The 22,910-nt window shown below is 48.8% G+C and overlaps 1 protein-coding gene across 2 annotated transcripts in view; it reads left to right on the top strand.

Annotated features, from left to right (window-relative positions):
- LOC144121054 (cationic amino acid transporter 4-like) overlaps positions 1–22,910 on the top strand; it is a 96,693-nt gene that overhangs the window by 26,440 nt on the left and 47,343 nt on the right. The window contains exon 1 of one of the 2 annotated variants that reach the window (XM_077653981.1): positions 3,333–4,168. The exons of the other annotated variant lie outside the window; for it this stretch is intronic. The gene's annotated coding sequence lies outside the window, so the exon portion shown is untranslated. Of the gene's footprint in view, positions 1–3,332; positions 4,169–22,910 lie in introns of those variants that run through there. 2 annotated transcript variants of the gene reach the window in all.

Raw genomic sequence — 22,910 nt, 5'->3', positions numbered from 1 at the left:
TAGAGTTAATACCCGCGGGCGTGCGGCAGCAAGCTTCCTTTCCCGACCTTGGTTACGGATAGAGAAGATGCGTAAACACTCGCCCTTGAAATTTCCGGTTTCTGGAAAACCAGCGTACGAAAGTTCTCGACTTAGGCATAGCGTTCGTAGGAATGCGGATTGATTTGGTCTGAAATAAAGCAAATCAGAGCGCTGTGGAACGCAAGCAGCATTTGAGAGGCAACGGCGGGCCGCTGATTGAGTTATCCCTCTGCTAACGGCTGCATAGGTTCGTTCATATCCGTGGTACGTAGTGCGGTATTGTTCTGAATTGCTGCGATTAGATGTCTTCTACGCATTACAACAGTCGCCTCTTTCCAGCAGGCACCAGTACGGAGTGTGTACGGAAAGAGCAAACTAACGAGGGAAGTCGTGGCGTTGCAACTCACCAATTACTTCACTGCAAGGGCCCCGAGTTCCTATCAGCCAACAGCACCCGTTCTCCCGTGACAGCGTTTCCCAGGAAGTCACTCCAAACAGCTTTGCTTGCAACGTGATAATCTTACATAATCGGAGTTCCTTTAGTGTGACGGCCGAAAACCTGGAATGCTATTTTGCGTAATTACCGCTCATTACGACGTGTCTGTGTCGAAAACCGGGGGTGGCAAAGATGAGGCTCATCTGACAAACCTGCATTGCGAAACCTAAGATTTGATATTACCGCATTATGCGCTGCTATCACCGGCAGATACTTTAAAGGCCGCACTGTAAAGTTGCTCTGATTTCTCTACTCATTCCATTGTCTTCAGCGGAGCTCTGTGTGTCGGAAAAACTGGAACAAATAAACCAATTTCCATACATCGGGTTGAGAACAAACAAAAGAAGCAGACGGGCACAAACGAGCCTCCTCCAACGCTTTAAACAAGAATGCGAGAGGTTGAGTATTTATCGGGAGGACTGACAAATACTTGTTCTATTTATGGTGCATTTGTGCTTGAATTCTCTTATTTGAGTCATCCAAATCCCTCCTAAATCACCTCGTTGGCCTTGGGGATATTCAAAAGAGCGCTCACAGAGTGGAAGCAAGCAGGCGCAGAAACAAGCAAACAAAATAATTCAAACAAAAATGAGAGAACCCGCCTACCGAGGAGCCAGAAAGAGGAAGAATCCAGGAAGCGAATTCACCAGAAAACGAAGCGTGAAAGGGAAAGGTGGATTCTGGCGGGGAAGGGGGCGTGACGATGTTCCGCGCAACAATCATCCCCGGCGCCTGAAACGACTTTCCAAAACCACGCCACTCGTTTATCTGCCTGCGTCTCCCAGACTGCCAGCTTCCGAGACTGTCCTCCCACCCATCCACGGTATAGGCTCACCTCCGCCAGCACCGAACTGAAGCATTCACAACAGGAACAGCAAAGATGCGTGTGTTTGCGTCTTTGTGTCTGTTGCACGAAGCTCTTGGCGCCTTGGCGCCTCCTCTATTCCCCGTCTCGAGCAGAGCCCCTCTCGGCACCCCCCCCCCCCCCCCCCCCCCCCTTGGCCGCACCGCACGCGCCACTTCGAGCAGCCTGTGCTTTTTGGCATGTCGGGGGCAGCGGGAGGCTGCACTGGCGGCGGCTCAAAGGAACAAATGAGAACAAAACAGGAAGGCCGAGAGATGAGGGGAGAGGAACAGGAAAGGGAAGTTTGTGGCGGGAAGGAAGGAGGAAGTGAGTGAGAGGGCAGGCAGGAGGAGGGGCGGATCTGCTCTGCCTCTGGCATCAAGGGAGTTAGGACAGTGTGCGCCGGGGGTGGAGGAGGGGGGGAGAGCAGTGGGAGAGCGAGTAAATGGGAGGGAAACTTAGTAAAGCGTAGAGAGTTCGCATATATGGGCAGAGTAACGGTTCTCCAATAACGTCTCAATCGCTGCATGACTGTTTGATACCAGAAGTGAAATAGCAGCAGCGTAAACATTAAGCAGTACACGATGCCGGGATCGAAATCGGAGGGCGTGCTTTGCAAGGGCCGATTTAAATGAAAAAAACGGGGAGACCTCTCCCCATTGTCACCCGTCCGTTCCGCTGAAAATTTCAAGAAATGCATAGCATATAAGACTTCCCCTTGCAAGCGCCCATAAATGTGCTCTTGGTCTCTAAATCACAAAGTGAACAAGGGATGGAAAACCTCAGGGTTACTGTTATTGAAAATTGTGTAGTGTGGCATAATAGGTCACAAATGTATCACGGAAATAGACTACATTTGAAATTTCTAAGGGAGCTTGTCAGTGCGTCTTGACATTAGTAGCAGTGGCAGTACAGTTATTGCGTAACTTGTACCTTGGCACTAAATATAGACCACTGTGCGGTGCAGCCATGGTGACGAGCCTGCGAATTGAGTTTTTTGTTTCGCTAGTGGATTAGTTAAGTCCCTTATCGCTCAAGTAAATACACCTGATAAAAATTGAGCTAGGACGAAGAAATCGCCCACAATGTGGCGATGTGACTTTTATCTAAAGTCAGATGATTCTATCAAGTTGGACACTAGATAGCTTTAAGGAACGCGCTTCGAATGGAATATCGGTTCGGCAGCCTCGATGAGATTGATGACAAAAAAAATTTGCCAGCGTTCCCGGAAGTGCGACATGGTGCTTGCCTCATGCCATTTTGTTTGTGGATGGCGTTCCCATTGAAAAGTTGCGCGTGTGCAAAGCAGCCGACGATCCCAAACAAAATGGCTGATGCGATCAAGCGTGCTGTGCTCTCTCCTCGAAAAGTTGTGAATTTGTTGTACGTATTTTGTTTTTAAACCACCCGCGTTCTTGGGAGTATCTGGAGAGGGCGAGTGAAAAGTGGAAGGAAGCGAGAGGGAGAGAACACAGGATGCCCTGTGTTCATTGCAGGCGCGTGCCAACTCCAACCCCGGCTTGCGCTGACAAGGGGACTTGTGTTACCGTGCCATGCCCTGTAAACGGAATGCAAATATTTTATTTACGCTGTCGATGGGAACCGCGCCAGACAAAGTAAAAGCGAAAAAAAGAAAGGAAATCAATAACACTGATCCCTCCCAGTGAGCGAATTCGCTCCTGGTTCTCATGGCAGAATACGAGTAATAAAAAAAGAAAGGGAAACAAAGAAAACGAAAGCACAGAACGGCGTTCTCTTCCGCAACCCCTCCTATCCATTTCTATTTATCGTTTTCGCTCTTGTTCTTCTTGTGATGTGATGCTGATCCCCCCCTCATGCCCCTCCTCTTCCTCTCACGGCTGGGCTGGGAACCGACCCCAAAATTAGAGGAGGGCGCCGGAAGAGAACGAGGGCGTCTGAAAGAGAGAGAGAGAGGAACACGCCGGCGTGCGCCCCTCACTGGGCGATACTGTACTGAGTGCGTGCGTTTGTGCGTGTAAGCCGAGCAGGAGCACGCCGGCGCCGGTAGCGGGTTCGAGCTCGGGCGCGCGCGCGCGTGGGGTTCTCGTTGTTCGGACTCTTGGCTTCTTGCGCGCCAGGTTTGTGACTATTGGTCGTGTGTCCCCGTCGCCGTCAGCGTGCACTGCCGCCGGTCCTCGTCCAAAGGCCGAACCGAACGACCGTCGTCGCTTGGTTGTACCGCGGTGTTGCCGAAACCGGTTGGCTGTGTGGGCCAGGGAGCATTTTGGGCGAACTCGGCCGCCGCCGCCGGCGGGCCACCGCAGTAGTGTCACGGATTCGGCGCCGACGAGTAGTGGCGTAGACTCCTCCCCCTCCGCGCCACCGTCGCCGCCACAGTTCGCGCGCGCCCGTCTGCCCGCCGCTTGGCTCCCGCCGCCGCCACCCCACTCCCGCGGGCTTGCCGAGAAGCCTGCCGTGGTTTGTTGTTGTCGCTGCCACCGCCTCCTCTGTTGTTGTTGTCCTTCCGCGAGGGTCGCCGCGTCGCCGGAGCTCCTGCGAGACGAAGACGGCGCGGGTGGTGGAGGTGCAGGTGCCACTGAAGAGTTGGGGAGCGACACTGCGTTCTCTCGGGCCTCCAATTACACCGTCTACGCCTGCTCAGCAAACACTGCTGCTGGGACGCACTCGTCAGTGTTGTTGTGGTTGCGTGGACGCCGGAAAGCGGCAGCAGCGGCCAGCAAGCAAAACGACGCCGCCGCCAGCGAGCAGAAGCGAGCAGCGGCGGAACGCATCGTTCTCGTTGTTTTTGGAAGGAGGCGGCGGTGGAGAAGGAAAAGGTGGAAGGAGTGAGTATAGTTTAGTTCTCGCTCTGGCTTCTGCCAGTTTCTTTTTTCATGCTTTGTGCGTTTGTTTCCGGTAAGCGTTGCGGTTAGTTAGCGTCGTTCACTGGACGTGGTTGCGCCAGAGAGCTCTCAGGACGCGCGCCAGTCTTCGCGCGTGAAAAGGAACTGTGTAATGCACTGCAGTGGTGATCGGTTACGTCACGGATGAGCACTGTCAAGCGCAGTTGACGCACGGGTGCGACTGACGATTGAATGGGGGGCGTTTGTAACTCTTCGAAATTTTTGTCATATATGCGAGGTGTTGTGCTTCGCTAACCTGTCGTTAACCACGTAACTGCCGACGATGACAAACAGTAGCGGATGTTTACATTCAACAGGGGCTTGGGGCGGCACTTCCCTTTCCCCAAATGAGGGAAGTGTCATTCGGCTCGCGAGAGAAAGCGAAGCGAGGGGAAAGGCGAGCATGCAAAGAGTGACATGTCACTCTGACGCTAGACATGTATGGGTTCTCGTTATGTTACGCCTCCTCCTCCGCTATTGGCGTGGCAAAGGCGAAAGATGCGCAATGCGATCTCTGCATCACATTTCTCAACTCTCTTCCTCCATAGTGTTTGCTGGTTTACAGGACGACAGGACACGTGCACGTGTTCTTTCTATCTATATCTGTCGGCTCAGTTAGTAGACACACGTGAAGGAGAACGAAGAATCGTTTATAAGCACTCTGTCAAAGCGCGAAGGCGAATTCGATCATTAATTTTAACTCATAGTTAAGGGACTTAGTTAAGTGTCTCATCGACTGTTCTGCTGATGTCGCAACGCAGGTCTAGTTAACGTGAACATCGGGAAAGAGGTGATATTCGTTGCTTTCTCTTTTCTTTAATTCATGACGCCATTCACGCGGCGCGAACACTAACGACTTGTACGTTTTTAGTTGTCAACGTCAAAGCAAATGAGAGGTCGGTAGCTTCGGGTAATGAGCACTTATAATTAATATCATGGGCGCAACATAGCTGACGAAATGAATGAGAGGTACGTAGATTAATTAGAACAATATGAACTTTTTTTTCAACAATGCCGCACTGGCGAGGGAGAATCAGTGTATGAGAAGAGAGCACGATGCGATCAAGTATCGGGCAAGGTCGGATGGTTCAGTTTGTATTTTGATCTGTTTTGCTCACCATTACATAGCTAAACTATTTTTAACGCGTGCAAACGCACTCCCCTCTGTCTAAGCGGTTAAAAACCGAAGCGAGACGCTCTGGCGACTCCCGCCGTACATACATTGTGCAGCCCGACCTACTTCCTCTCGGAAGATACGTTTTCGGGGTCGCGCTGTCCCCGACCGTCTAACCGTTATAGTAAAAACTTGCTCCAGTGACCGGGTCGCGCACATCGACTTTGCTCAACCTTTGATGACGCTGCGATGGCGGCGGTGGGGCGACAGCGCTTTGTGGAGGAACGCCGCTGTGCTGTCTCGCGTCGTGTCTTGTTCGGCGGCTCGCGGGGCCGCCTATTTTGGTGTCGTCGCGACTTTTACTCCGCTCTGAACTCGTCGTCTCTCGTCGCAGCGTCTAGAGTGCCGGGGCTGCTTGCGCGGACAAAAGCCGACGAGTCGTGGTCGAGTTCTATTTCGGAGACTCGACTCGGGCCCTTTCTGGACTTTTTTTCGGTTTCGGGTTCCCCCCTTACTCCCTGCCCTGCCAGGTTCGGTTAAAATTGGCTGTTTACAATGTCCATACCCCTTCCGCACCCCCCCCCCCCCTCTTTCTCTCGCTTCACTCCTTCCTCACTAGAGGGGACAGATTTGCTGCTGTGGTGTTGCTTCCTGGATGCTGGATGCTCCTGGTCTCATGCCAGGAGTTTTCTTTGCGATTGCTTTGTTCATAATGGCGCCGAGACGGGGGGCCGCTTGGAGCACCGAGCTGGAACCCGTTCAGCAGACAGTGCGTTGGTATTTATTCTGCTCCTCGGTGCTGCCGTGGCATCGCCTCCGTGCTCCGTGGCTCGGAGATTTATTTCGCGGTGGTGGTGGTGATGATCCCCTAGTGCGCTGACAGATTTAAAAGTGGTGTTTCTGGAAGAGGAGTCCTGCGGGATCAGATTACGTCAACTCGCGAAGGTGTCGGGCGCGTCACGGGGGAATAAACGTTCTGATATTAAATTGGATCGTATCTGGCGCTCTTGACGAGACAAGTGGCACTTTGCAGGTTGCAAGAGGTTTTTTGAGAAGGCACTGATGACTATTCTTTACTCGCACCGTTTCTTGTCCGGGCTTTTAAGACATGGTTTGAAAGTGGAGCATGTGCTTTGTCATCCAACACGGAGACTTTTTTTTTTCATGCATTGATGAGGACAGCGCGCCTTTGTGAACGTCAACTTATTTTTATCACTAAGGTCGCTTTGATTCCGCAGAGTCTGCTGCACGTGTTGGATAAAGAGGTTAAATTCTCTGCATATAGTTTGTATTCTACGCAAACATGTGTACCCTATCTGAAGGTTTCTTAGGCCTCAAAAGTTGTCCCGACACTATTTGTAGCATATATAAACTGCATTTTATGTGAACTGTATACCTTAACTGAAAGTCTTTAAAAAGTGCATCCTCTTCTATTCTTCCTAGGTGTTGCTTATGGGGCGAATATTTTGTCGCGGCACCTAAATTCTCTATAGAAGCAGTAAAGTACCTACATTTTACAAGCGGCTGCAAGAGTTTTTCTCAGTTCTGCATTAAAGAGGTACCGACAAAAAATTTCGAACACAAACAAACGATATTATTTCTTTCATATGGGGCCTAAGGAGATGACTTCTAACAAGCTTCAGTTGCAGGCGTTGAGCGGAACATGCTATTATATGCAAGTCCAGCTTTATCGGGCAAACATTTTAAAAATTACAGAATTGTAAGACACTGCTATGGAAATATTGAAGTGAATGGTCCATTAACCTGATATGTAACAAAAACATTCTTTTAAAGTGTTTCAATCAATCGTATCAAACAGTTAAGACTGCCTTAGAAAACCAATGGGGAACGCTTTTGATGATAGCAAAAACGTGAATAGGGGAAAAAAAAAAGCAAGACTGCCGTATAGGGTGATCTGCGGATATATTGATTGCTATAGTGAAATCTTACATTATATGAAAAAAATTGCGTTCATAAGCGGTTTCCCGCATCAAAAACGCAGTTGGCCAGAATTGCTGGGTATGGATTTCACATGCTGTCCGAGGAGCTGCTAGGCATTTCCACCCACATCGAGTGACGTCAAGTTGAACTTGTCCCAGTTATTGTGACGTCACCAAACCAAGTGCTTGCCGGCAACACCGACAGCACAAATACGCCTATATGGGAGTAAAAATAGAGTAATAATTGGTAATTGGTTTTTTGGGGGAAAGGAAATGGCGCAGTATCCGTCTCATATATCGTTGGACACCTGAACCTCGCCGCAAGGGAAGGGATAAAGGAGGGAGTGAAAGAAGAAAGGAAGAAAGAGGGGCCGTAGTGGAGGGCTCCGGAATAATTTCGACCACCTGGGGATCTTTAACGTGCACTGACATCGCACAGCACACGGGCGCCTTAGCGTTTTTCCTCCATAAAAACGCAGCCGCCGCGGTCGGTAAAAATAGAGTAAGCGTTCCTCTAGCGCGCTCTTTTTTATGAAGAGGAGTGCGCTAGAAGAACTCTTACTCCATTTTTACTCCTTTCTGTTTAGAGTGTAGAACACGAGAATGCATCGGTAACGCAACACAATCTCCAACTTTGGTCCTAGTACGAAGGTAATATGTTTTCCTCGGCCATTCCTCGCCCTGTTCTGCAGCAGCAGCTACTCAAAGTGTAGCGTGTGCCGCGTTCGTGCACACACGGATGTGAAAGAGCAGTAAAAAGAATTTCATACATTTTTCGGACTGCTCAGGAATTTGGAGTTCGGTCTTTGTCCACGTAAACGCGTTTCCTTCATTACAAAAAGCGCCTGCAGTATGGTCGATTGTAATTTCTCTCTCTGTGAGACGTTTAATGAGGATATTTGTGACGTGGTGAAACTTGTCAATGAACGTTTTAAATTTTAAATTATTTCAACTTCGCCCTGCTATCTGCTGGCCTTTGTGGTTATTAACTTAGCCCGCATAGCGCCTCCCCTGTTGTAGCGACAGAAATGTGCGTTTTAACGCATGCACTACGATGTTTCCAACACTGGAGATCACGGGCGGATTTTTCTTCCACTGGGAGAAGTTGTGAAAAATGTACAGCTTTCCTTATTAGTTATATTGCTGTGTTTATGTGGATGCTAACTGTAACTGCACACAGAAGCCAACAATACCAAAATGCAGTGTGGTTTATTATTACGTCTTGAGAATGTGGAGTCCCCAGGGGGTCTTCCCTACTGTCGCATTATAAATTTAAAGAAAAGCTCTAAAGAGCGGCCGAAAACATTGCCAGTGTATTTTCAGCGCTTTGTATCAGAACGGTCACATACATTCGTAGACAGAAAGGAAGAATAATAATAATTGGGTTTTTTGGGGGGAAAAGGAAATGGCGCAGTATCTGTCTCATATATCGTTGGACACCTGAACCGCGCCGTAAGGGAAGGGATAAAGGAGGGAGTGAAAGAAGAAAGGAAGAAGAGGTGCCGTAGTGGAGGGCTCCGGAATAATTTCGACCACCTGGGGATCTTTAACGTGCACTGACATCGCACAGCACATGGGCGCCTTAGCGTTTTTCCTCCATAAAAACGCAGCCGCCGCGGTCGGGTTCGAACCCGGGAACTCCGGATCAGAAGCCGAGCACTCTTACCGCTGAGCCACCGTGGCGGGGCCAGAAAAAAATAACAAATTACAGATTTATAGCGTAAGTGAAGCTGTTAAAAAACATTCACATATTGCTTGAAGGTCACCGCTGATGTGTATTAAATATTGTTTCACAGCTTCACTTCTGCTATATCATCAGTAATCCGGTTACACTCTGTGGTCACTTATGTGGACATTGGGGTACCAAAGATTAAGCTTATTACACTAAACACAGCCACATTACCGACATTCGCTTTCGCGAAAGTTTCTTGCGTCCAAAGTGCTATGATCTGCGGGGACTGTTATGTTGAATAATGTTGGGGTTGTCGTCGCTGCACTCCGAACACAAAGGAGTAAAAAGGCTGCGATCTGTCCTCTAGCTCAATACCTTTTATAAAAGGGAGGACGCTAGAGGCCAGCCTAATCTCTTTTTTGCTCCCATATAGGCATATAAATATTTAGTGTGGGCCCACGTGGGCGTGGTGTGGCACTGGCCAGGCAGTGCTTGTCCCCTCTTGGACTGGTCGCTCTCCCTGAGCTAGCTGCCAGGCTTGTGGGCGCGTTGGCGGAGTCCGATCTCGAGCGACGGCGAAACCCCTGGCTCTGAGGCCGAGACGCAGCCCCGGGTCTTGCGCCTTGCTCTCTCCGACCGTCTCGTCCGCTGGCTGCGGCCGCTCTCACCCGCCACCCCTCCGTCTCCCGTCGGTTCCCCCTTTCAAAACCCCCTTTTCTTTGTTGTCGGTGCGCCCGCCGCCCCTCCTTCGTCGCCTCTGCTTCGTTCCCGATGGGATCTTAATGGCAGGGCCACTTAGGCCTAGCACGTGAGAAGACGTCGGTGGATTCATTTCTGGCAAACCTTCCTCGGGGCCGAGAACGACGCCAGGATAGCACGGTCAATATAGCCGCCAGGAAATGTCGTCGACCCCCAGGACACCATGAGCCCTAGAATACCACGAAATCAAATATTACTGAGAACGAAAGCTGCATATGGAGTTGATCCCAGTGTCCATGGATGAACATCACTCCAAGTCCCTTTTGCCTGCGCATCGTGGGAGAAGGGTTTCAGCGAAAACGAAGAATACACATCGCCTTATGCCGTCACGATGTGCACACGTGTTTTTCCATTTCTGCGCGTCATCGAAGCGTTCTTCGGATTAGTGCCGCTGAGTTAATTCAATCTGTCGGCACCCATGCACTTCCAAATGCCCCCCGCCCTTCAAACCGTAGAGGGGGGCGGGGGGGGGGGGGGGGTCGGTACATTCATTTTCGAAGCCAGTGTAGTGAACGTGCTTCGGATATAGAGGTCCTCTTTCTGCAGGCAGTTTTTGCTCAAAACACGCACATCGCGGCATGTAATACTGATCCAGTCTAAAATCAAAGGCATGACTCTTTTTTTACCGATGAACAAAAAGTCTGGTTCGTGTGCTGGGTTTAATGACGCATAATTAATCTGAGATTATCATGCGCCAAAAAAAAAAGGTTTGAAAAGTCGCACTGTCGTGCTGGCTTACTACTAGTTCTAAATTGTTAATGTATGCTGAAGACATTGCCTTCTTTAAGGAGCCTCACAACTTACTACTACTACTATTTGAAGTCTACGATATGCATTTTCTCTTAAGAGTAAGTTGGGGTAGAAAGGAACGTGGTTGTCGTAAAATACTGTGAAATGCATTTTTTCTTAGCATTTTGTTTTCTTCTTAAAAAAAAAACACGATTTACTGCGACCACTTCGCCACATAGTTCAGGAAAGAGATTTCCTGGTTTCAGTGAACAAAAAAGGTAATAAGAAAATTTTATTGTTATCGATAAATATTATTTGTCATGATTTGCATACCCGAGCTCCAGCGCTGGCAAAACTTTTACGAGATAATATGCGGTTAAGACAGATCTAGCCGTTTAGCTACAGCGCTTCTTCACTTAACCAGCATGCGCGTTGTTGAAGAAAATGTACGACAGATATCTTCTGCCGGTCCCGCTTTTCTACAAAGATTGAGTGGGTTGTCACCTCGATAACTAAACTAAATGTGCGAAACAGCAGTAATTGCATCAGCCAATGCGGTAGAGGAAAGTTATAGAATCTCGCTGTTGCCTACCATCAAGCGTTCCTTCTTAATTAGATACGCCGCACAAAAAGAATTATTTGCATGCTAAGTCAAAAATACGGGACATGGTCACGTTGTGGTATAGTGAAGTAGGCTCGCGGCGCTCTATGAAAACTAGAATATCGAGGTCTTATTGGTATATACTGGAAATAACATTAAATCAAAGCAGTCTTTTTTTCTCCCTGAATACCTCTCCGTAAAACGTGGGAAAAGGGTTCTAGGTGGTGGATGCTGACATCAGCCAAGGCCAGAAGAAAATTCGCATTACCCATCGATAGCTCTCTTTATGTATGCTCGTAATCATATATCCTGTAGGTCACTTGGAGCATACACCGTGATTATTCGAACAGTTCCCCCAAATGTTGCGGAGCACCCAGAATCGTATAGTCGAGCCATTAGGTAGCAAGTGGGCAAAACAAAGTTCGTATCATATGCCGGAAGAGTTGTAATTTATGTGTAACTTATCCTCCCTCCCCTCCGCCTTTCTTTTTTTTAACACAGGAGGGTGCGCGGGTGTCTTTGTTTTCCTGCTGACCCTTTTGCCACCGTCGCTGTTCATGGGCGCTCCTCAGAAAAGTTAAGCCGCCAAAGTGAACGGTAGCAGTAATTAAACCATGAAAGTATTTACACGATTCCATGATTCACGTCAAATATATCGTTTTCGTCACTGCTATTACGACAAACACATAGCAGTATCCTGAGTGTTAGGAGGAGCTTATAATGGCTGAAATAGACGAGATGAGATATTGCCAAGATTACACGACAGGTGTACTCTCGAGACTACAAGTATACGAAAACAACAAAGCATGGAAGGCGCCAAAGAAGCATCAGAACTATACTGTAACCTACGCTGTGGCTCAGTTGTTATGGTGCTCGGCTGTTGACCCGAAAGACGCGGATTCGATTCCGGCCGCGTCGGTCGCATTTTGATGGAGGCGAAATGCTAGAGGTCCGTGTACTGTGCGATGTCAGTTCACATTAAAGAATCGAAGGTGGTCGAAATTTCCTGAGCCGTCCACTGTACTGCATTCCTCGTAGCCTGTGTTCTTTGGGACATTAAATCCCATTGACCAAACCAAACGAGAACTATTCTGTAAATATGGTGACAGCGTTATAGGTGCAGTCTTGCCGGTGCAGTGAAGCCAATTTAATGCAATGGCCCCGCGTGAGATGTTAAGTGCAAAACTAACAGCAGTTGTTCATAGGTAACCCTTTCAGGCACCATTATGTTCTACTATCAGAAAAAATCTGAAAATGTGTGCGTATATTTACCAACCACCCTAAAAGAAATAACATGAACGGCTAAAATACCTTAAGAATTCACGCAATGCAAACATTTTTAAGCTTGAAAAATTTCAGCTCTGTTCTAACTAAAACACAATTATGTCTAATTATTTTGTTTATCACCCTAAGCCGCTTCCGGAATGAAAAATCAGCTACAGTGTTTTAAAGGTGTTCTTAAGAGGAACCTGACATCGTCTTTTTACCACGGGAACTCGATCTACACTCTCCGAGCATTCTTAGAAACTGCAAGTTATTGTCCTGTACGGCCAATTTTTCCTAATTAATCGAATTATAGAATTAAACGTCCTGGCTACCGACTTTTGTTTTTTGTTCAACTCACCTCCGAAAAAAGCTGTCAGACAACGCGTGGAGTTCCTTTCAGCCAGTCGCGTGGTGGCTTTTCTTTCGTTTTATTTAGTTTTTTTTTTGTTTCCGTGCATAAATAGTTTCAGTCGCCTACTATATAGCTCTAAATTAGGTCCACGGGAATAAAAATACGCGTAGACTCTTTGCTTTCGCCGATCGCTAAGTATCACTCTGCCGCCGGCAGAGTGACAAGCCACCACGCGGCTGGCTGAAAGGTACTTCACGCGTTGGCGGACTCCTCTTTTCGGAGGTGAGTTAAAAAAGGAAGGCTGGAGGCGGGGTGTTTAATTTGATTTAATAGGAAAATCGGCCGCACGGGACAATAATTCGAAGTTTCTAACAACGCTCGGAGCACGCAGATCGAGTTTCCGCGGTAAAAAGCCGAGCTCAGAATCCTCTTTAGTGCACCTTTAGGTAACACGTACATTCCACGGCGTGAGGGAAGAAAAAGTTACTAGCACCAGACACTGCACTTCCAAGGCACACCATAGGACTTCGCGACGTCCATCTTGTTTAAGAAAAGCCGTCTTTCTTTCTAGGCACGAAATGACCCTACCATTCTGTCCACCAAGGAAACGAACTCTTCCCAGCGGGGGTCTGAACTCTTTCCAGCGGGGGTCTGAACTCTTTCCAGCGGTGGTCTGAACTCGTTCCAGCGGTGGTCTGAACTCTTTCCAGCGGTGGTCTGAGCTCTTTCCACGGGGGTCTGAACTCTTTCCAGCGGAGGTCTGAACTCTTTCGAGCGGGGGCCTGAACTCTTTCCAGCGGGGGTCTGAACTCTTTTCAGCGGGGGTCTGAACTGTTCCTAGGGGGGTCTGAACTCTTTCCTGCAGGAATTTGAAATCTTTCCAGCATCAGACTTATTTAAAACAGCTCCAGACTGTTCGAAAAAAATGTTTGAAAAGTCTCGTGCATAATTGTAGACGCCATGACCCAAAGGGTTAGATGGAAATAAACTCGTATACATCGCGTCAGCGACAAAGCGCAGGAATGAAAGGCCCGTACGCCCGTATGCCTTCCAAGCGTGGGAAAGGAAGCGATGATGTAAGGAGATGTCACTACGAGACAGAAAAAAACAAAAACAAAGCCAATGAAAAGAGAGCATCGCGTGGTAGAAAGGAGAGCGAACCTGCCACCATGCTTTTTCTCACCAACTGCATTACTTCGCACGGAAATGATGCCCGAGAAAAAAAAGAAAAAACGAGCAGCAAGCATTCTCATCTTCATGTGTGCGATTCGGCTGTTTTTCGCACGGCTTTCAACCACGCGAGAGCGTGCGACTTGGGGCGCGCATAGCGCAAGTGCGTAAACAGCCTTATCTGGTTGTGCGGTGGAAGCCACGAGCGTGAGAAAACGTCCTCCGCCTGTTCTAGACGTTAGCACCGCCATACCTGGTAGCCCATTGTCTCTGCAGAGCAGCACATGAAAGTCGGCTCACGGTCTTACGGGGGGTGGGGGGGGGGGGGGGGTAGCTGGAAAGCCGTGAGCCGTCTTATGATGTTTGAAAACTTACCAGTCCTTTCTAGGAGAGATTTACTAAATGAGCTTGAGCTACCCGCATCACCCAACTTTAAGAGGCCTGCACAAGCGACCCACTTCGTAGGCCCGAACTGGCAAATAGGTGCTCTCTGCTCTAGCCTGTTCCAGGTCAATTTGGTCTACTCAATCAGCGGTGTACAGGAGTCACTCGAGCACTTTCCACCTTCCTGGATCGGACTAGCAAAAAATATATAGTGGACACTTAAGCTCTCTCTTGAGGGTGTGACGTGATAGCGTAATGGGGGTTAATTTTCTTGTATGCATAAGGTCATTCTCTACTTTTCATTCATAGATCCCTAGGAGTGCTCATATCCCTCTTGGCTCAGCGGTGCAGCGGTTAAGCGATGCGCCACTGCCCTGCGATGGCAGGTGCTCCCAGCGGTGGGCCTTGTGGGACCCAGTATGCTTTTCCCGAGTGACACCAAGCTTTAAGTTTGCTCTCTATTCAGTGGGCAGGTTGTGATGACGCCGCAAGGTCACGTGACCTAGGTGGCCCACCTGCCTCCTAAGTTGCTACTTGGGGACCTCCTGCCAGCGTCATGCTCGTGATTTTTCCCTCACAACGCCGACGCCGGCAGCGCCGACAGCGGATTTTCCGGTGAAGAGAGCCTTTAGCGCTAACACGTTAAGAATGAGGCTTGCAAGAGTTGTTCCTTCTCACACTGCTCGGGAAGAGCAGCCTGGGCTCAAAAGCTCCACCGGTGGCTCTGCTTGAAAATTGAGATTGCGGTAACACCAGCGTACTCGACCCAGCTCGTAAGGGGCTGTGAACAAAGCCCCTAGGTCGGGTAGATAGTGGCTGGAGCTCTCAGCTTCTACGACAGAGGCGCAAAAGTCGCCCAGAGGTATCTATAGCGACCGCGTTTCGATGGAGGCGTAGTGCAAAAGACGTTCTTGGGCTGTGCTGCTGGTGGTATGTAGGGTTTAACGTCCCAACGAAGCCCCTTGAGATGGGTGAGACGCTCTAGCACAGCACTCCCGGTTTAATTTAGAGCGCCTGGCACTCTTTAACGCGCACTGATAGTGCACGACACATGGAAGTGTTTTTAATTTAGTCTCGATCGGAAAAAGAGAAACCCTAGGCGTGCAAGTGACGGCTGCTGGGATGCTAGGTGTTCCAGCACAGATGCTCATTTCGCTCGGCACTTTCCCATTCCTAGTTAGTAGCGGATCTCCGGTTTAAACGACAAATGTGCATGCAAGAAATAACTTTTCTCGCAATAAATTCATGACCGCATTACTTCGCACTTAACTGATGAGTTGGATATTTCTAAGATGAAAAGCTAACCGGATCTATGTCGTACCCCGAAAAATATCAGCGGCGACAGCCAGGGCTCTAGATGATTACTTCGTGACCCGTTACTTGGATGTGCTCTTAAATAAGCAAGCGATCACCAAGATTTGCCTGGCGAGTGGTTTTGCATACCGACCGCTAAAAAGCCGCGGTACTGAGGATTGTTAGTCTAACCCTGGCATGACACGCACCTGCAGTCCGCCCGTCACGTTAGCACTCTTTGTTGCCACTAAACAGAATGTCCACTTCTCAAAATTTGCGGCTTCGCCTCGAAGACACGGTAAAAATGTAGTTTCTTTAGTTTATTTTACACGTAAGACGGTACAGCGCCTATTTGCAAGCGGGGTGGGCCCCAGCCTGTCGGGGTTGGAAGCGTGCCCCGCCACAATACACGCGGGTAGGCCCATTGACAAATCAGGAGGGTGTACTCGGCCAGCGTGTGTTTTGAGTATACAGTCGCGTGCCTCTTCTGGAAATCCAGGACCAACCGACGAGTCGAGACTTCACACGGTGGCCCACCTCATCTCCCGTAGCTCGTCGCAGACGCCGCTGCTTCTTTCGTACGTGAAACATTCGCGCTCGTGAAGTTGTCTTGCCCCGCTAAACATTAGCATCCGCCAAGTGCGATGCCAGCAGTACAACCTAGCTGCCACAGGCGCCCTGGACGAGCGAGCCGTTCACGTAGACGCATCTTGCCTCTCCTCCTTGCGTTGGCGGCGAAAACTCAGTCGTCTCCATCCTCCGACACGCGCGTGCCGCCGACACCACGCGCTTTCACATGCCTCGCGAGCATCTAGACAAACCGGGAGTGCCGTATTTATAGCCATAGGTGACGGGACGACGACGCCACGCGTCCTCTTTTTTTTTTTTCGGAACTTCCCCCGGTCGGCGCGTTGGAGGGACAGCAAACTAGCGAGGACGTTGAACTTGCTGTTCTCCGTCTGTCTCGCGGTCGTCTCTCCTCCACAGCGGCTCCCTTGAGCGTTCGCCGGTGGGAGCCTGCATACCGTGGCAGCGGGCGACGAGGTCTTCGGGCAAGCGCGTGGCTCCTTGTTTTTGGCTGAGCCGCGGTGCCTGTGTGACTGCAGCATCTTTGGCTACTGTACCCGATTCACCCCCCCCCCCCTCCTCCTTGCGCCCCCCCCCCCCCCCCCCCTCAATCCGTTCCTCGTGTGTGGCCTTCCCGACGTCTTCCCTTTATCCGTAGTGGTTTGGAGGATGAGGAACGATTGGGGAACGTCTGGTGTTCAGTTACTGCGCGGATTGTTGGAGAGGGGATGTGTAGCGTAGCGGATTTGCATTATGGGTGGGCGTTTTTGTAACGTTAGGTGTAATATGCAGATTTTATGGATATTACGGCATCGTCGTGGTTTTTGCAGTTATCGCTGTGCTAGGAAATTGCGTTAGCAGTAAAATTAATGTCGTCTCTAGTCCAGGATCAAGTGACCTTACCTTGGCTACTGAGAGTCCGCCTCGTATGCGGTAGGTGCGGGGTTCGATCCCCAGTGTCGCCGGGTACAACCTTGGTTACACAATGCATGAAGCCTTGACCTGGCCTGATGATCGACTTCTCGGGGAAGAAAGTGTTCGGGAAATTGTTCTCCGACCACACCTTGTGTAAGACAAATAGCTCGTACCGCTGCGTTTTCTGATTAATCTGCCCTTGCGACATAAAAAATAGTCAACATATCTTGAATATTAAAAGTAGAGATGCACTGATGCGTTTACTTCCTGGGCAATGAGTATGTGCCTTCTGGCGTCACTTTTTGCAGAACACATAGTCTCTGGTCACTTGTTAGACGACTGGGTGGCAGACAAAAATAAAGCGATGTTTGTTGCAGAAAATTATCTTCATCGGTTTTCTGGAATGGAAAACATTTTCTTCTCTTGCTTCTAGTGAGAAGTACAAGATGGGAGAATGTTCTGGCAAGACGCTGTATAACCCTGCCATTTAATCAGTTAAGACGTCTTAAACAGACACTAGCAGCTTTTTTCTTACGTTGTATTCCAATAGGCAATCAGGAGAAGGTTTGCTTGCTCCGAGAAACCGAAGAGCGTGTTTCAATCGGCGGTTTGGATTCGGAGCCTGCATTTTGATTGAACGGCGACGGTGTGGTCCCTAGGCATCTCTCTCCTTCGCTGATTCGGAGAGGGGTTTCGGATCACCGATTGGAATATGCTATTAGAGTGCGCTCTGCCTGGCAGTGATCTTTCAGATGAATTTAGCGTTCTTTGCAAAACATTTTTGATGTCCTCTGTTACCTACCAAACATAACAAATAATATTTTTCTAAGCGATGAGTTTTTCAGCATGCCTTAGACGAAATCATCGAGATGGATTTCGACATGATATCTAATTCCGGGTTTCCAGAGCCACGTGCGTCTTAGAAAAAAAAAAGCAAACAACCAAATTTTTGGCACGCCCTGGAATACTGATGTTTTGAAGCTATAGTTTCAACAATAGCGACGGTTTGCATAAAATTTTGTACAATCAGGCTCGAATGAAACGCGAACAGTGCTTATGTAAAAACCAAAATATTTTAACCCTCTGCTTTCTGCTGCAGGATGCAACTAGCGTGATTCATTGTTGGGTGAAGGAACTATCGAAGTATGTATTAATTGATAAATCGGTTGGAAAGGACTATCGCGCTGCGGGGTAGGAAGGTACGACACATGCGAGTTCGGTTTTCAATTTGGCGCATTTGTACATGCCCGTAGAAAATTAGCGAATCACGTTTCTCTTTGCAAGACTAAGTAACCGGCTTCTTTGATGTCGGCATAGACTGTTAATGGAAAGAATTCTTTTCTTAAACTGGTGGTGGCGAAAAACACTTATTAACAGGTTACAAAGAGGTGATTGGGTGGGGACTCTATTGGCCCCTTCCCCTCACAATACTAGGTGGAGCCCCTAATCCGGGGGCCCATTGGCAAACAACGGCGCCCGCATCCGTTGAACTAACGCCTTTGGGTCTTGAGGTCCTGACAGCCGAGCAGGATCGCCTCCCAGTCCTCTCTGGTGGGCGGGGGAGGGGGACAGATGGATTTGATTGGCACGACCAAACCATTTGAAAGGTGTCAGCCGCAGAAGTGGTGAGCACCGCCTGAAAGGGTTGACGCAAGGGCGATGCAGTTATCTTTGTATCACGCGTCGAGGCCATAGGATAAAAGGTTACCACTGTGCAACACGAGATTCAGTGACAGCTAGCTGTTAAAGCATTTTCATTTCGCAATAAACTGAGGTAAAGAATTTGAGACCGATATGCATACATATAGATATGAAGTACTCTTTTGAGTTTTCCGCATATGTCAGCTCTTTGACCAGCGCTCCACTATAAATTTAAACAAGCTTTTAAAACTACAAAAAAGAATCTTACGCATAGTTGCAAATCTAAAATATACAGAGACGTCTTCCCCTCTCTTTAAACAGTTCAACGTGCGCCGAGCACATGACTTATACGGTTAAATACTGTCTCGCGTGTTCTATTTTAGCGCAAAAGACTCGATATCTCTCCTTTTGGACGTCGCAGGATTGACGAAAAATGATCTGCCTTATCACACAAGAAACACAGAATACTGGAAAATCACAAAATGCCGCACCAATTATGGTACACAAATGCTCCAGAATACTTTACCGAGGCTTCTAAATGATTACAATAGACAAGGCACTGATCTTGTGAAATTAACCCTGTCTGAGTTTAAAACAGCTATTTACAAACTGATTGTCATCATGGATGTTTCTATTGTTTTTTGTCCATACATGTATATATTTCATAGATCCTCTCTGTATAATCTGTATCAATCTGCATAATCTCTGTGTATATAATCTCTCTGTATAATCTTTCTATGTTTGCGCATGCTCACATACAAGTAGTATAAGGCTGTAATCTTTTCTTCTTGATGTGTTTATGCTTTCCGCTGCCACTGTATTTGGGGGCCAGGGACCCCTCAAGCCGTCGTAGAACGGCTTTTACCTTGGCCTCCTGTACACTCCAGTGTATGAATAAAATATGAATGAATGAATGAATGAATGAATGAATGAATGAATGAATGAATGAATGAATGAATGAATGAATGAATGAATGAATGAATGAATGAATGAAACCTGCCGCCCTGGGCGCGCGGTGCCGCTGACGCTGGCGTGTTTCGTAGCAGCCGTCCTAGACGGGGCGTGCCATATTCCTCCGTGTTCTTCCCCTGGCGAGCACCCTACGGTTGCGCATTCCTTCGGTCTTGCCTTACGCTCCTCCTTTCATGGTAGCCCCTTTCTGCGTGGTTACCGCCCTACGACTACGCCGACTTACTAGTACGGCGCTAATAGCAGGTATATGGGCCTTTAACAGGTGTCGCTGTAGAACTGTTCACGTGTACCGCGGCTGACCAAAACTCAGTTTTACTCGAGATGCCAGCCATATTCCCACTGACCGGTTTTCCTCCCGCTTCCCGCCTTCCTCTTACTCATCTTTCACTTTTGATTAAACAATATTGTCGTGCGCGTATGCCTCCGGACTGCACTTTACATGCTCGAAGAACGATGGCACAAGTTGAAAAAAAAAAGCAAAATTTATGCCTCTGGACTGAGCAGGTTCCTTATAGAGAGAAAGGCAAGGACACTGAGGCTGGCAACAGTGCCCAAATGATATCTTATGAAGGAATACCAAAAGTGCCCGCAAATAGGCCTCGTAAATATTTCTCACTTAAAATGTTATCGTTATGAACAAGACGGAGAAAGGCAGAAACATACTGTTATGCTACCAACCACTTCACGGATATCCATCGGCTTCACTCGTTAGATCGAACTCAAGGTCGTTGAAAAATTATTCTGCGGCTCTTTCGGTCTTTTGAAAGTTCGATTCCAATTTCACTTGCGCTGACACGTTTGCGAGGTAACTTTTTTTTGTCCCTAGCGGTCGCTAGAGTCGAGGATTTTTCCACGAACGAGGAGGAGGTGGGGGGAGGCCTCGCAGCATCCCGTCGACGCATCATCGCTTGCGGTGATTCTCTGCTCTTCCGTACATCGCGCCGCTCAATCACGTCCCATCAATTCAGCGTGGCCGTACCGCGGCTCCTGTCTAACAAGAAGAGGAAGCCCGACCCAGATCGCAACAAGGCCCGTCCTTGGCTCCGTGTCTCCTACAGGAGACGATGTTGCAGCAGGCCTTGAGAGAGAGAGACAGAGAGAGAGAAAGGGTGTAGCACACAGTCTTCGACAACGCCTTCGAGCCGCTGAGCTAACATGCACCGTGACAAGTAGCGGCCATTGGGAAAGAACTCTGACATACAGGCGTGGACGGACAGACTAAAGCAGAAGATGCAGCGGAGAGAGTTGAGGGAAGGACAGTTGGCTCAGGCCCCGAGCGACACGTCTTCCCGGTTTAGAAATGGCTGATTCTCTTTGGACGGCCAACCGTCCGCCGCTTTACCTTCGGCGAATGCCGCCCGGAATCCAAGGAGCGGGACTTCCCTCTTAGCTATGGCCCCTCCCGGAATAGACCAGCTGTCGCAACCTGATTGCGCATCAAGGTCGACGCGTATGCTAATGCAGCCATTGTGTAGACACTATGACCGCGTTGCCAGGCGCTCCAGCTGTCTTTCTCCTGCCGGCTTTGATGCGCCATGTGTCTCCCCTCCAGCTGAGCTGACTCGTCCACTTAACTCTCATTCCCTCCATCGGGGTCCTCCTCTGGTTTCGTCAGGTTGGCGGCATGTCGTCCGATTCGATTCTGTTTCGCTTAAGGCTGTTCCCTTTGCTCTATACTTAGCGCTTTCGTTCCTGCCATGAACTGGGTGAGGGAAGCGCGAAAAGGGTACACAGAATCTGCACATGTACATGATTGTGCGCAGCATAGAGCAGGCTTTGATTCTTTTCTTCCTGTTAAAATTGGACAAACTTGGCGACGATCGTGGTTGTCCCATGGAAGTTACAGTCTGCCACGCTTTACGCATGGTTTGTGCTAGGAATTCGGCCATCGGTGACGCGAGTTCAAAATATCGAGGACGTTCCCAAACTGCCGGTACTGCGTGAAGCGACTTATAACACTCGTTTAACTGACGTAGTGGTCGCTGAGCGGCAGTATCTATAGCTATGCGATCAGAGTAAGTGCACTCGGACCGTCTACTGTTCACGCTGTTCAGCCTGAACTTTACTGGAGCGTGGATTTTCGTCATCGATGCGGACGGCAAAACTGAATCTTTGTCGAAGAAACTGTGTGCATCCATTGTTCATATGCACATTTTAATGAGGTTCTCCCCATGATCCCGTAATCTAGGCTTCCTATTTCTCTTGCTTCCTGTAGTTTTGTCAGGGGTAGCAAGCCTCCATATGTACCATTGTCCACACAATACAGACATCTGCGGCAGTTTCTACCATAGGGGCCGGAGGAAACCCAACCGGAGCGTCGTATCATTGTCATGGAAACTTTGTTACGCAGACAAAAACTACAACTACGAACAGGATTCGAACCACCGCCAGCGAAAACAGTGCCGCATCGTTTCACTGTGCCCCAGACAATTCGCCCACGGCAGCAATCTGCCGCGCTGTGTGCATCTGAAGAATTAGTTTAGTTTTTAACATCATGCCTTCCTCAGTCACGAGGTGTGCTGAAGTAGTTGAAACCGAAACTAACTGGAGTTGCCTACCCCTAGCTTAGTGGTAATGGCACTGACACGATGTGACAACAGTAACACGCCGGTGTCCATGATTTTTTTTTGTAATTTTAACCTAAAAATTAATTAAGTGGTAAACGTGCGCTGACGAATCAGGAGCGCTAGAATCATGTGCAACGCGTAGGCAGAAAATTGTTCATGCCGTGGTTCAAGCCACCGAGCAGGTCTGTTCTAGGGGTATTATCGAGCTCCTTTTGTGCTCCTCTTATTCATCGGATTGCTATAAAATATTAAGCGAATGAACTCCCTCTATGCGGAAAACGCCGCGGTTACAGGTCGTTCCTTGTCACTGCAGTTTCAGCTTCTCGCTTCCTCTAATGGACTCTTGTCAAGGCAGTGAAACTGTGTACTCGCATGAAGAAGAAATTAAAAATATAAGCGAGTTGAACTGTGTTCAGCGAGTATATATTTATTACATCCTTCACGACCAATGGATTCGAGGGCTTCGCTCTTCCTGTGCATGTGCAGTGTCAACGCATTGAGATGTAAAGGCGATATAAACCTGGTTTGGGTACTGTTTCCGTCAGTATACGGTTACGCCGAGGCCGCTGCCCCTGGGTTTTTATTCATTCGTCACAGCTGTTGTGCTGCTGCACCTTTAACGATTCCGCCATTTGACGCTTCAATTGAATTCATTCGACACGCAGACGACCGCAATACTTTTTCTGGGAAGTAGCGACGTGCTCTGGGAATAGGCTTTTCAGCCATGAATACACTTATGGACT

This window comes from Amblyomma americanum, chromosome 2 (assembly GCF_052857255.1).
Source record: "Amblyomma americanum isolate KBUSLIRL-KWMA chromosome 2, ASM5285725v1, whole genome shotgun sequence".
NCBI classification, from domain to species: Eukaryota; Metazoa; Arthropoda; class Arachnida; order Ixodida; family Ixodidae; genus Amblyomma; species Amblyomma americanum.
This window is presented reverse-complemented; position numbering and strand designations above follow the sequence as displayed.